This window comes from Grampus griseus (genome assembly GCF_964374135.1).
Source record: "Grampus griseus genome assembly, chromosome: 2".
Taxonomy (NCBI): domain Eukaryota; kingdom Metazoa; phylum Chordata; class Mammalia; order Artiodactyla; family Delphinidae; genus Grampus; species Grampus griseus.
This window is the reverse complement of record NC_139018.1, coordinates 16563463-16578711: the sequence shown is the minus strand read 5'-3', so window position 1 is coordinate 16578711 and position 15249 is coordinate 16563463.

Sequence of the window (15249 nt, the reverse complement as noted above, 5' to 3'; positions counted from 1 at the left end):
ACGCTCCATCTTTTTCTCTTCTCAAAGAATTTTTATGTTTATTTATTCAACCTCATTTATTAATTTATCTGTGCTACATGGGATGATTTTTACAACTTCTCCAATTTCTGAGGTTACTTGTGATTTCCATTTCTTCTTGAGTTGGTCTTAGCAAGATATAAGCATTCCATTTTATTGGCAGAAAATTTGAGAGAATTCTCTCCTGCTTCTAAAAATATCTGTATTATCTGCTGTGACAGCCCCTTATAATTCATAATACTTGGCTTTTGTGTGTGTGTGTGTCTTTTTTTTTGCTCAACTGTGTTAGGACATTGACTATTTTACTAGGCATTTCCAAAACCCATTTTTTTTGACTATGGATTCTTTGTTTCTTGCTTGATTTTGCTTTTATTTTTATTTTCTTCTTTGTACTAATTATTCTGTTGTTACTTTTCTAACTTTTTAAACTGAAAAACCAATTTGTATTTTTCCCCTCTCTTTTTTTTAACTTTTTATTTTATATCGGAGTATAATTGATTAACAATGTTGTGACAGTTTCTGGTGTACAGCAAAGTGATTCAGTTACACATATACATGTATCTATTCTTTTTCAAATTCTTTTCCCACATAATATTGAGCAGAGTTACCTGTGCTATACAGTAGGTCCTTATTCCCCCTCTTATTTTCTCATGTAAACATTTAAGACTGAAAATTGCTCTCAGGTACACCTTTAGCTATATCCTTTCAGTTTTGATATGTACTTAATTTCCACATATTAAAATAAAAGTTCCATTGATTTCTTTCTTGGACCCATGCATTATTTATTAACGTCATTTCCAAGTTACAAAGATGGATAGATAGATAGATAGATAGATAGATAGATAGGTAGATAGGTAGATAGATAGATTTTTTTAAAATTTTTTATTTAAATTAATTGCATTGAGGTCAGATAAAATTCATTAAAATTTCTTGAGAATTACTTTATATCCTAGTTCGTAGTCAATGTAAGTAAATGTTCAATGTTCCTGTATCTGTCAGCTTTTGTTATAACAAATATTCCTCTTTTCCGTGGTTTTCCACAACAACAGCAAAACCTTTTTCTCTTAACTCACATTACACGAGAGCTGAGCATCAGCTCCAATTGTGTTCAATTCTACTGGGCTCCTCTGAGCTCCACATGTCTTCTCTTTCCAGTACCTGTGGTGAAGGAGGAGCACCTGCTTGGGACATACTGTCCTCATGGCAAATAATAGAAACATTTGAGACTAAACATACCACACAAGCAAATTATTACTCCTTCTCAGTTGTATTGTACCTGATTTGCTCACACTCTCTTGGACAGAGCAAGTCATTGACTAGTTCTGACATTGAGGCAGGCGTACACATTCAGTCTATCTGGAGACATGACACAGTTGGGAATAATGATACTCTAACAGGTAAGGGATCATATAATTGGAAATAATGGTAAAATCTGCCATAATGTTTGAAAAGAGTGTTTGTTCTAGTTTTTCTTTGCAGAATTGGTATATGCCCATTAGACCATGCTTTCTCATTGTGTTGTTAAATCTCTGTGCGTTATTGATCTGTCTGATTGATGTAGAAATAACTGAGAGAAGTTTACCAGGAAGATAAAATGCATGTACTTGTTAAAATATCCTCATATGTATGAAACAAAAATTACTAGATCTATTGAAGAATTACATAAATCCAGCATCACAATGGGACATTGTGAAACACTTTATCTCTGGCTAAAAAGGGAAAATCTTGCCTGTTCAATTACTTGTTTGAGAAGTTTATTTTTGGGTAAATTTCTGCAAGTAGTTTTTTGCTTTTCTTAAGACAAAATAATGGAAGAATAAAGAGAATATGTAATTTCTGAACCTACTTCTATATAGTTTAGTTCTCCAGACTATTGAAAATCTTGCCTGTTCAATTACTTGTTTGAGAAGTTTATTTTTGGGTAAATTTCTGCAAGTAGTTTTTTGCTTTTCTTAAGACAAAATAATGGAAGAATAAAGAGAATATGTAATTTCTGAACCTACTTCTATATAGTTTAGTTCTCCAGACTATTTTCGGTGAAGTGGTTTGAAAGAGAAAAGACAAGTTACTTAAGTTCCAAAAAAGATTTAAGTTTTTACATTTAGAAGGGATTAATGAGTCTTAGATTGTTAAAATAGATTTTAATTTACATTATTATTTTGTCACTTGTGGCTCAGTTGCATACAAATATGTAGAGTCTCTTCCAAAGGCCAAAATTCAATTATGCATGTGAGCCAAAAGTAAATATAAGGGAGTTAAGAGAGACTTAGCTTTTGCCTGTGATAAGACTCAAAGTTCAGGTTATATGAGTGATAAGCTTGAATGTCAAGTAAAAGATGACCTGTAAATTGGCAAAAAAAAAATAGTTTATTGGAAAGATTGGTGTTTCCTACACAAATTGCATCAATAGATGGTTTCTAGTTAAAGGAAAAAATGCTACTGTTAGTAACAGCTGAAATGTATATAGCAAGGCAATGCTATCCCAAAATAATTTTTTTTAAAAAATTAGGAATTCTGTGTGTGAATGTGTATGTATGTGTGTTTATAGTTTTGTCAATTTAGATAAACTATTCTGTGGTCCAATTGTAATTTTTTATAAATACCTATCAGAATTTTTCAGCCAGATTCTCCAAAATGTTTTAATTTTGATAGATTTTGTTAAAATGTGCAGCTTCAGCATTTGGAAGATGACAAGTCATAGACAAAGATGAGACTTTGTCTTTCTCCAATGAACTTTACAGTTTCTCTGTTGATAAGGTTCAAATTAGACTAGGAAAGAAGTAATTCCTTGAGTCCTTTATAAACCATGGCATACCACCTTGAACAATGTGGAAAAATAATGGGTTTCAATTTACAGAAAATTTCAGTCCACATACTGTCTCCCCAGGCATGAACACAGGAGCTTCCCTGTATCAATCAGAATATTTTGCACTCAGTCACATCCTGAACTATACAACAAGACAAATGACTCCAAACAAGTCCACTACACTGTTCTTTAATTCATTCTGGGTATTGCCTAGATATTGTCTTCCCACAAATTATCTATTGACAATAAAACTATGCTCAGCCTCCCAGTTATTCTACTTAACCAAGAATATTTTTATTCATTCATTCATTCAGTAAGTTGTACTGTGAACACCTAATGCCTGCCAGGGACTATGTTGGGCCCCTGAGATACATCCTGTGACACAAGGTGTAAAACAGTCACCATACCTGTTCTTGTGGAGATCTTTGAGTATGTTTTATCTCCTTTGAGAGTTTAGGGGGAAGAGTTAATTCCACCCTAAATTCCACTGCATGGTATACTATAATGCAAGACTTTATAAAGAAATACCTAATGGCTGAGGGCTAGTGTTTCTATTTGACTTCCTCTATCAAAAAGGGGTGATCTATGGAAAAATTGGAGAGATTTTGGACACTGGCCAAAGGTTGCTTCACACGATTGTACTAGCACTGTTTTCTTTTTATTCTTACCTCAGAATTCAACAGCTCTTGCAGGAGTCAGTTAGTCATTAGCCTTATCCCAATCCATCTTTCACTGGTTCCTGGTACAGAACTTCATGACATGCCACTTCATGACATCATTCCTCACATAAAGAACTTACAGTTGCCACCTCTGCCATTGTTTCTCAACTTAAATTCAGGACCCTTTCACCTGTCCTTCCCCCAATCTCTTCTAATCAGGCAGTTTGTCACTCAGCAATGTCATCACTTTGCTACAGCCAGCTAAAGCTCTTCTCACGCTCTTGCATCATCCCATGAACTTTTGACTTTCTATGAGCTCACTTCAATTCCAACAGAGCAAGTTTCTTTTTTCTTTTTTTTTTTTTTTTGACCAAATGAATCTCAGAAAACGTACAGTGCAATATCTCACTCTGTGGTCTTGGGAAAGCATAGGGCTTTTTTCTAGACTGGTCTTTCCTTCAAATCCAAACTGTTTTCCATGAAGAGAGATTCTGTTTTCAAAATCTGTTTGAACCAGTTTAGCTCTCCTCAGTTTGAAACTGAGATTTATATGGGAGTTGGGTATGAATGGTAGACCTGAGCTTAAAAAGTAGAGTTTTTTCCATAATTCAGAAAGGGACATGTATGACAACTTTCATTGCAGCACTATTTACAATAGCCAGGACATGGAACCAACCAAAATGTTCATCAACAGATGAAAGGATAAAGAAGATGTGGTACATATATACAATGGACTATTACTCAGCCATAAAAAGAAACGAAATTGAGCTATTTGTAGCGAGGTGGATGGACGTAGCATCTGTCATACAGAGTGAAGTAAGTCAGAAACAGAAAAACAAATACCGTATGCTAACACATATATATGGAATCTAAAAAAAAAAAAAAAAGTGGTACTGATGAATCTAGGTGCAGGGCAGGAATAAAGAGATAGATATAGAAGGGCTTCCCTGGTGGCGCAGTGGTTGAGAGTCCACCTGCTGATGCAGGGGACACGGGTTCGTGCCCCGGTCCGGGAAGATCCCACATGCCGCGGAGCGGCTGGGCCCGTGAGCCATGGCCGCTGAGCCTGCGCGTCCGGAGCCTGCTGCTCCGCAAAGGGAGAGGCCACAACAGTGAGAGGCCCACATACCGCAAACAAACAAACAAACAACAAAAAAGAGATAGACATAGAAAATGGACTTGAGGACATGGGGTGAGAGGGCGAAGCTGGGGCGAAGTGAGTGGCATCGACATATATACACTACCAAATGTAAAATAGTTGGCTGGTGGGAAGCAGCAGCGTAGCACAGGGAGATGTGCTCTGTGCTTTGCGATAACCTAGAGGGGTGGGATAGGGAGGATGGGAGGGAGGCTCAAGAGGGAGGGGATAGTGGGACATGTGTATACCTATGGTTGATTAGCTTTGTTGTGCAACAGAAATAATCACACTCCAATAAAGATCTATTAAAAATAAAAATAAAGAAATAAATAAAAAGTAGAGGTTTTCATAAGCACTGGATCAATAGAAAATGCATTTGCGAAGGTTTGGATTTGTTTTCAAAAGCTGAGAAAGGTGAAAGCCCTGATTTATGAGCTAAGGATGAAGGGTGAATTATGGGCAGTAGGAAAGACAATGTGAGGCACTTTTTTTTTTTTTTTCCAGATGACTCATCTCTAAAACCGGAGCAAAGAGAAACTTGTTCAGATCAAAATGAAGAGTTGCACTTGAGTTCAAAGAATGAAGTTCTCTCATACCCTTTCTAAATGTGTTACACAATATTTTGATTTTTAATGTGAGATTACAACCATGGATAGTGTGAATTATGGTGCTCAAGAGTGATATATAAATTACAGTTGGTTTCATTAAAATTGAAATAAACCCTTGTGTTTTATTGAAATTATTGAATTCAGCTGTTACATTATTGAAATGAGAGAGGATTTTACAAATAGAGATATCACTGCCAACACCTTATAAAAATCAATTAAGGAAAAGTTTTCCTTGCAGAAGTGATAATAATATTTAATAATAGAAATCCTTGCTTTTGAGAGTCTTAACAAGCATAGATAAACAATTATTGTGCCAACAAAAGACCCTGCATTAAATCAATTAATGGTAAGCTTACTCTGATTTTTTTGATATACACTTGCTCTGAAAATATTAAGGATATGTATCCAGCAAAACCAACAATAATTCATTAGTTTTCATATTTCTGAATCAAAATGGAAAAGAAGAGTGTCCTTGATATTCAGGATTTTAGGATCTGATTATGCCAGAAAGAAGGTAGAATTAAGGAAAGCCCTTCCAAATTCTGTTTCCAGCAAAACTTTATTGGATTTGTTGAAGGAAAAAGAGAAGATTTCTCACTAGGTGAGGAAGAAGCAAAAAAACTTATTTCAAAGTACATTTTTCTAGGCTACAGGAAACGCCTATGATGTAGTCCATCTAATCAGTAGAAGCACATGTATACTGTATAATCAATATTTATCCAGAGTGAAACAATATGGTTCTGGGAACCAACCATCCATCAGTCTCTGGTCTAGTTCTTAACAAAACTATCATGTGAACCCCCCTCCAACTAGTACCTCCCCCATGTGTGATAGGCCATCCCAGTTTAACGTGAAGTTGACCATAAAGATGATGGACTGTTGATGTGCTGCTTCAAAAAGCATGTGGCATTTGTAGGAGGGAGGCAGTGTTTTCTCAGATTACAGGTGGAGTGTATACTCTGTCCCTGCCAGGGTTATTAACAATTTTTTTTTCTGATTACAATTTCTAGAGAAGAGTACCAAAATATTTTTCTATACTATTGACACTGTGGTTAAATGTGATTCATCTAAGAGGAGAAAGGACACAGTCTTGGGCATCAGAACACCAGCAAGCAAGGTACTATAAGAGGCAGGAAGAATGCAGGATTTGAAGAGCTTGGTTCTGGCTTATATTGGTTATATAACCTCCAGAAACAGTTACTTCTTAGATCTCAGTTTTCTCATCTTTACAGTCAGGAAAATGAGAATCACTGTGCTTTAAATTCTTGAGAGTTCCTGTGAATCTGTGGATACACCTTGTATGTATGTTTAATTCTTTCTTTCAAGTTGTCAGAGTATCCCAAAATGGAAATGTTTTTCTGTGGCCCTAGTTGTTTCCTGAATTACTGCCAAGCAATTGGATTACATTCATGATAGCTTCACATCTTTTCCCCAAACCCTGGTTATTCTTGCCGTGGTCTCTGATTCACAAAGCTGCCTTTCCTTTTTCTCTGCTTCTTCTACTTCATTCTCCTCACTCTCCTGCTTGGTCTCTATTTCTGTTTTATTGAGTCCTATTGTTTTCTATTTAACAATATTTCCGTATAAAACATAGCAACACAATTTAAACACTTAAAAAGAATGAAGACAATATCTTGGCCTCACATAGAATTATTTAGTTCAAAATTTGGAATCTTCATTCCCTCTCCTTGGTTTCTGGATCCCCTTTCTTTGCAAATCGACATCTCGGTATTCTGGGGACTGAATTTTTGACTGGTGTTCAGCTGTTGACTTACAACAACTATGAACTGTTTCTCCCACTCTGTGTTCTTCTACAGGAGTTAAATGACATCTGTTTGGCATCTCTTTCAATCTGGTTTAGTTGAGGTAACCATCTTCCCTGATTATATTTAAGGAAAGGAGAGATGAGACTGAAACAAGCTAAAAACTGTAAGAGTACTAAATTCTGTGTCTACACTAATTGCATAAATGTAATATAAGTCTCTTTGGATCAGAGAAGTTTGCAGTAGCAATGAGACCTGCCTCATACAGAAATGAAGACCTGTTCAAAAGCCAGGGTCTTTCACAGAATAGCTCTTATGTTTGTCTGAAATGACCAACTCCCAATTCAAAACATTGTCTATTTGATGTCCCTCTCTTATCAAAATTGTACACTCTTTTCAATAAATAACTTATTACCTTTTCCGTGGCATTTGAACGCCCAGAGTCCTGGCAAAAATACTTCAGGGAATCCAAAGTCCATATCAATATATCCCTATGGTGACTGTTACTTTTCCAAAGCAAATAAGATCTCAGAATTTGGAATTATCATAAGATTGCATTAAAACTGAAAAGTATGCAGATACAACATATGAACAACATCCGATTTTGTAAACTCTACATAAAGCCCAACTTGACAGTTGAATACATGTGCTAAGTGTTATACTGAATATTGAGAATTATTCTTGTAATGCACTATTGGTTTCAAGGTTTATTTTTCTCTGAGTATTTCAGATCATAGTTATGTAAGCAAGGGCAATACTCTTACTGGCTGATCAGCCAGCACCTGGATGGTGTTAATCAGTCTCTAAAAATCAGTGCTGAGACATGCACATGCATAAATCACATTTGATCAAACATAACAATTAGTACTAAGCCACATGGCTGAAGACTTAAAAGAAAAAGTATGAACTATAAAATTTGGGTAGCCAGATCAGAAGAAACTGAATACTCTTACACTTGTAATTTTTTTTTTCTTAAATTTATTGTTTATTGCTGGGAGTGGAACCTACTTTAGAGCACAAATTTAAAAAAATAGACTCACAACATTTTTTAATCTTTACAAAATACTTAGTATATGTATATTTAGTGATATTCAAAAAGGGTTTTAAGAGCAGAATCTTGCTCTAAAGAGAATGTAATGCAGAAGACCATTCTAATTTACAAGTACAAGCTGGCGATACTATGGTGGAGATAAGCCAGTTCAGACAAAGATATAGATATTAACACGTACTCTCCAAGACTCGAAGAGACCTCAGGGACCCCTTCTTTTGGAGAATAATTAGGACTCTGTCCAGAGTAATTTTCTGACCATTGCATTTGAATTTTTTGATCTTAAAAACTATCCCAAGATCAAATGTTATGTTAGAGAGAGCAAAGCCAGTGACATGGGTATTTGCCCACGTTCTTTGGCCAGCAATACTGAGTTTTCCAAATCCTAAATATTTGCCCTTTTTTATGACACTACCTTTGCCTACAGGAGAAAATAGTAGCTACATGCTAATTAAATAGAGATCACTATAGAAAAGAGGTTAGTATAGATGATTGTTGAACAGTCAAATATAATTAATTTGGTATAATGTTTAGAGAAGCACCTACGAATGGTTTTGGACCTGGAAAATGCTGAAAATCAAGGTCATACAAGCAGCCCTATAAAAGAGTAGCCTTCTCTGGATTATTTCAAGTGGGGAAAGGTGATTTTCTGAGTTGAAAGATGTCAGAGTATGAATAAATATAAAATTTATCTAACTTAAGAGTCTGATCGCTAAGAGCATTGGTCGATTTCATTGGTTTTATGCTTATTGTGAACTTTTCTGCTTGTCACTGGTGAAGCTACCCTTTATTGAGTAGCTATATGCCCATATAACTTCCAGTTAATGAGCATTTTAAGGTCATCAATTTGTGGGAAGAAAAAATCAGTATCTTTAATAGCTCACACTTATATAGAAAATTCAATATAAGGGGAGGGTTAAAAGACTTTATTTCAGTGTCTTTTTTTTTTTTTTTTTTGCTGTACACGGGCCTCTCACTGTTGTGGCCTCTCCCGTTGTGGAGCACAGGCTCCGGACGCGCAGGCTCAGCGGCCATGGCTCACGGGCCCAGCCGCTCCGCGGCATGTGGGATCTTCCCGGACGGTGGCACGAACCCGCGTCCCCTGCATCGGCTGACGGATTCTCAACCACTGCGCCACCAGGGAAGCCCCAATGTCTTTTTTGTTTTTTAATTGGTGTAGAATTTTGATTAAGAAGATAAAGAGAAAAAAAATCAACCTTCCTGAGAGCTAGATAACCTAAAGACTTCATTATATGTTTTAGGGACCTTAACATCTTATTTAGAAGAAAAGGAAAAGTGAATATAGAGCTCTGGGCCCTTCAGTTTTTGTCTCACAATGCTTATAACAACACTCACATGTGTTGTTATAAGTGAAACTAGCCAGAATATTTAAGATTATGTCAACTCCTTAGTTGTAAAGTACTTGCTAAGGATCAAATAATTATATTTAAGTTTCTTCATTTGGCAAAATTATGTTAGTAAAAAATTTATTCAGTGGGTTAGAAAAAATTAAATTATTTAACACATATTAATAAAAACCCAGTTGTGCACCAGACACTTTGCCCATAGCTTGGAGACCAAGAAATTCCTCCAAGGTCCACTAGGATAGGGACAAACACCCCAAAATAATACACATGAATACTTCTGACTAAATTAAAAGAAATAATTGTGTGTCTTCCCCTTTGTTTTTCTTTCTATCTTATTTCAAGCAGAAGAGGCAGGTGACCCCTAGATCCTTGGAAGGGAAGCAAGTCTTCCCCTGATAGCCATATTCTCAGCAAGTGCCCCAAGTAGTGGTAGTACCTGAACAGGGAATACCTGTATGGCAGATGTAAAAAGACTGGACCTTATTTTCCCCAAATTTCTCCATGTCCTTAGCATGGTGCAGAAGAGGCTGGGAAGAGGGCTGTCACATAATGTTAGGAATCTTCCTAATGCTCTGTGCTATGTTGCATCCCAGGAATTTTCCAGAACTCTTGGGGCAAAAAGCTTCTAAAATGACAGTGCTTGAATTTCTCATCATCCTAAGAGAATGAATATTTAAGGTCAGAATTAAATGGCTATAAAGAAAAGCAAATGTGGTATATTTTTTATTCCTGAAACTTGGATGCAGAGCTATAAAACAGAAAAATTGCTTTTATTGGAAACTCTATGGAAAATAAAAATAAGCAAATGTGTCAGCGAAGGAAGTTTCTCTGTGGAGGTGATGATTAACCTGAGAATTAGATGCAAGAAGAGTTATATGGAGAAAATTGTTCAGGCAACTATTAGATTTAAGGGGCTAAACTCATCACTTCTCCACCAATAAGGTGCCCTGTGGTCCCACATGAGTGATGTGATGGCATTACTTGCAAGTGTGTTGCCATTTTTAAAAGATAAAGACATACTTCTGTGCTGGACATACAGGACCCTTGAGGACTTGCCCCATCCTATCCTTCCATGCTCATGTACGGATGCTCTTCACTCACACTCTACATCTACACTGAAATGATGGCAGAAAATGTCCCCAGACAAGAAACACTCTTTCCCTTTTCCACACCTTTGCAAGCTAAGATTCTCTTTGCCTCAGATGCCTCATCAAATTCCTATCCATTCCCAACACTGAATAAAATATTCACTCTCCCTCAAATGGTGCCTTGAACTTCCCAAGGTAAACTGAGCTCTCAGCTACCCCACTGTGACATGGACTGCATTGCTTACCCGTTTGTTCTGTCACATTGACTGTAGATATCTGTGTTCTCTGACAGAAGGGATATCTTTGTATTGGCAGAATTTAAGCCAGAACCTGGCACTTTTCTGAAAATGATTGCATTTAATGGAAACCATTCTTATGAAAGCCAGAGACAGTGTTTACCACCTACAAATTACCTAGACACTGCCCAGCTTCTTATGAATTGTCCAACCTTTGCATCAGTAAGAACCTGGTCCTGACCCCAGGATAGATACACCACTTTCTCACTGTCCTGAGAACAAGAGATGCTCTCTCCTCTCACAGTCTAGGTCTGTGCATCTTCTGTTTGTCATGATTTTTGCATGGGCACTTGCATCTTCTTCTTCTGCATGATCACACCAAACTTTCATTGGTCTGGCATTGTATGGAGTAGTTTACACCCAGCGGCGTGCTGGAGCCTGCTCACACCAGCTCCCCAGAGCCATTTCTGCACATCTTGTCCCAAATCCACATTCACTGACTCCACGTGAGTAGTTTGAAGTCTGCCATTGTGGAATTATTACACCATGGAAACTGGTAAATGCTATTAAGGACACAGAAGCTGAGATGAGAGAGAGAGAGAGAGAGCCCGCAAGAGAGAGAAAAAGAATGAGAGGGAGAGTTTTAAACTAAGGCTCACAAAGGTTAGAAAACTTGCTCAAGACCATGAAATGACAGAGCCAGAATTTAACCACAGGCGTGTTTATTACCTTAACGTCATGCAGACCTTCTCTCATCTCTCAACTAGATACCCTATACATTTCCTATTTCCCAGCCCCCTTAACTTTGAGTTGACAAACCGCCCAAACTTGAATAACGCTAATTTGCCAAAGGTATATGCAGAGTCAAGGCTGAAGCCCAAATGTTTTACTAAACAGATCAGAAGGTAGAAGGAATTATTAAGAAATATTGCTTTGGTGATCCTTTGCCCGTAACCTCTGACCAGATGGTGAGTCATCACTCGGTAATAATCGGATATGCTACCTGAAGCAACACTGCAGCAATGTGTCTTTAGCTCAGTATTTTGTCCTCCTTCCCCATGAAGCTGGATGGCCTCCAAGGGCTGGTAGGTGCCAAAAAATGGGTGGGAGTTTCTTACCTCTAAACCCAGGATTTGCTTGATTATGAACCACACTTGGGGCATACAGGTATGTAGAAACACAAAGTGTTGTAGAGTATAAACTAAGTCTCATTCTTATATACCTTTTGACAAAAGAGAGTGCATGTATTTAATTGACTCTATTACACAATTCATTTATCTTGAAAATTGACCTGAAACAGTACCACTCTGGATGTGCCCTAAAGCCCCCATGGCATTCATCAGAGCAGAGTGGCAGGAGAACCTGAGTGCATGAAACCTTAAAGCCTCTAGCAGCTTCTTTTTTAAAGCCCACTAAACTCTCTGTTTGCTTCTAAATCAAGCCTTAAAACAATGACTTAAGGCAGGTGTCAGTGAAATGCTTTGCACTTTTTTTTGTTTGTTTTGTTTTGTTTTTTTTGTGGTACGTGGGCCTCTCACTGTTGTGGCCTCTCCCGTTGCGGAGCACAGGCTCCGGATGCGCAGGCTCAGCAGCCATGGCTCACGGGCCCAGCCGCTCCGCGGCATGTGGGATCTTCCCAGACGGTGGCACGAACCCGCGTCCCCTGCATCGGCAGGCGGACTCTCAACCACTGCACCACCAGGGAAGCCCTGCTTTGCACTTTTAAATGTAAGAAGGTAGAGGCTCTGAGGTAAGTGGGCTTCTGATGCACTTATGAGTCAGTAAAATTAGCCAGGAAAACAGATGGATTTCCTCTGCTAACCCCAGCAGAAACCTCTTTCTACCACGAGGAATGAGGATTTTATTGCAGCCGCTCAGAGGGACAGATTTGCAAAAGCAAGACACAGATGCCATCTTCTAAGTTTCTGGTACTTTCCTCAAACATCAAATTTGAAAATTTCCCAAAGTTGTTCAAAGAAAAAAAAAAGAAAAAAGATAAACTTTTTCATCTGGGGAGGTTAAGTGGGTATCGTAATGCTAAAACATTAGCACCGTAATCTTTCTCTGGGATGACCATGATTTAGTAAAGGTCCTTCCTTAACCAAGAGATAGTGAGAGAATTTCCTCTCATGCTGCTCCAGAAATTGAGATCCTGTCTCTCTACTTCTCCATGGGGACTTAGAAAGTATCTCCATGTATTTTAAATGAGAAAAAAATACAAATACTCTGCAAATCCTTTCTCATTTCACGTCAATATCCACCCCTCCCATCATCCCGTGTTGACAGGACCAATTTGCTGAAGGAGGGTTTAACATGATAAACACCCTTTCATCAGCTTAAAAATTGAGGCAAGTCAATATTTACATCATGTCGCTGATCTGTAAAGTACATATCCTGTTTTCTGTCCTAATAAATAGCTGTCACTCTTGCCTGCATCAGAGCTTAGCTGAGAGGGGGTTTGCATGCTCAGTGGCCCCTGCGTTACGGGAACAATCTAATATTTCAGGTCTCTCCTGTACCAGCAGGTCGATTTCTTTCTCTCTCTCCTTCATATTGGTTTCCAATGACAGACCTTATAAAACCTTTTAGGTCTGCTTAAAGAAAAAAATCCATAAGCATGATGGGTTTATCTTTCACCAGAAATGCATGAAATCTAGTACTTGATGAGTGAGGATAAGCAGGATCTGTGTTATCTATTTTGCAATGCAATGTTCAGGACATATTTTTAGCCTAAAACACTGGATGAACTTACCATATTTCTAGTGCTTACCAGTGAAAAGGAATCATACTAAATTGGGAAAATGAAATGCTTTCATCCTTTCCCAGAGAGTTCATGACACTTGCACACTTGTCCACAATCCTTCCATCCATAAATGCTATCACTAGCTCTTGGATAAGTTTAAGTGGGGTTTACTCAGGGCACAGTTATCCCAGTGGACCCACACTGATCACAGAGGAATCTCAAGATGTTTTTTTATTTTTTTAATTTACTTTGGTTGCTATTGTTGTTGGTTCAGGAACACAGAGGAGTTAAGAACAGAAATGAGTACTCTTTTTGGACCATTTGCTTCTCAGACTGCAGAAGACCGACCTCAGAAGAGCTTGGTAAGTACATTAAAAAAATAAGCAAATGGGACATAAAGAGAGATAATTTGAGAAAATAGAGATGTTCTGAAATACTTGAAGGGATGTTTATTTTTAAAATGTTTATTAAGAAATCTGGGATTAAGAATAAATGAGGGTAAGAATTCTATCCCCGAATTCACACAGCATCTCTGAAGGCAAAATAAGAAAGTGCGACACCAAAGCAGATGTTCCTTTCCTGTATTTCGTTGCCTCCCTCAGGCTATGCCATAAAGATGTGAACTATGAACACTCAATGGACATGATCCTTCAGAGGCTAGAGGGGAATTTGGCCACAGTGCTGTAGATGGAGATGTGACCCCTGCCCCAAGCTTGTGTGGGGTGGGTGGGGGGAAGAGCCAGACCAGGTTCCAGCTTGATTTCTTCTATTTCAAAAATTTGATGATGTCTTGCTTCTAAGGTGTCACCTTAATTCACTGACAAAACACAATGATATAATTTACCTGGGCTATTTGGCTCAAAGATGTTTAAATCTCATTTTATGATTATTAAGGCCAGATAAGTGCAAGCTTTTTAGAATTGACAGGTACAAATAACACAGGACTAAATAAAGTATAAGAAATAGTCAGCCCTTGATATCCTCTGAAATCCATCTCTGAGCTCAGTACCCCAAGCTGAAGTACAACCAGGGAACATTTCCATGTGCATTGTGACTCAGCTCTTGCTATGGATTTAATGTCAACAGATATTTTTGAGTTACAAATGACACTGAAAGTCACTTCTTATGCCTTATCAGTAACAGTGACCAAACAACTAAGGTGAAAAGAGAAATTCTACAAATAGATTCGCAGAAGTTAAATCCTCAAATGTAAGTGGGAAAATGTCCAAACTGTCAATTTTAAAGGCCACGTTAGTAATTATGTAGATACACAGTCAATAATTAATTAGGCTATTGATTGATTATCAACCAGGTCAATTTCAGTCCTTGACCCCATATTTTTCTAGGTATTTTCTCTTGTAAAATAGGACAATGTTTGTTTTGTTTTTTCTCTCCATGATCCCAGGATGCTAGTGAGATTTTTTTTAAAAAGATCTTTCCACTGTTAATGGCTGCTTTGTTTTGTTTTATCTTGGCACAGTGTATTAGCCATTATGTGATGAGTTTTTATTATTATAGTTTCTAAAATATGAGAGGAAATGAGGTAAATGATTAATGGCAGAGTAACTTAAATCAAGATGGAATTATAGGGAGCCATTGAAAAATAGATGGGAAATACAGCTTCCCAAATGGAATTTGGTCCAGCTCCAAGGGTAACAGTCTTATCAAAGGTGCCACACGGTTTTATTCATGATCCCAAGCAGAGGGCGATCTTGGTATTCAATCTTAGCAACTGCACAACACCTTGCAGCGACAGGAAGCTTCTCAGCCCTGGC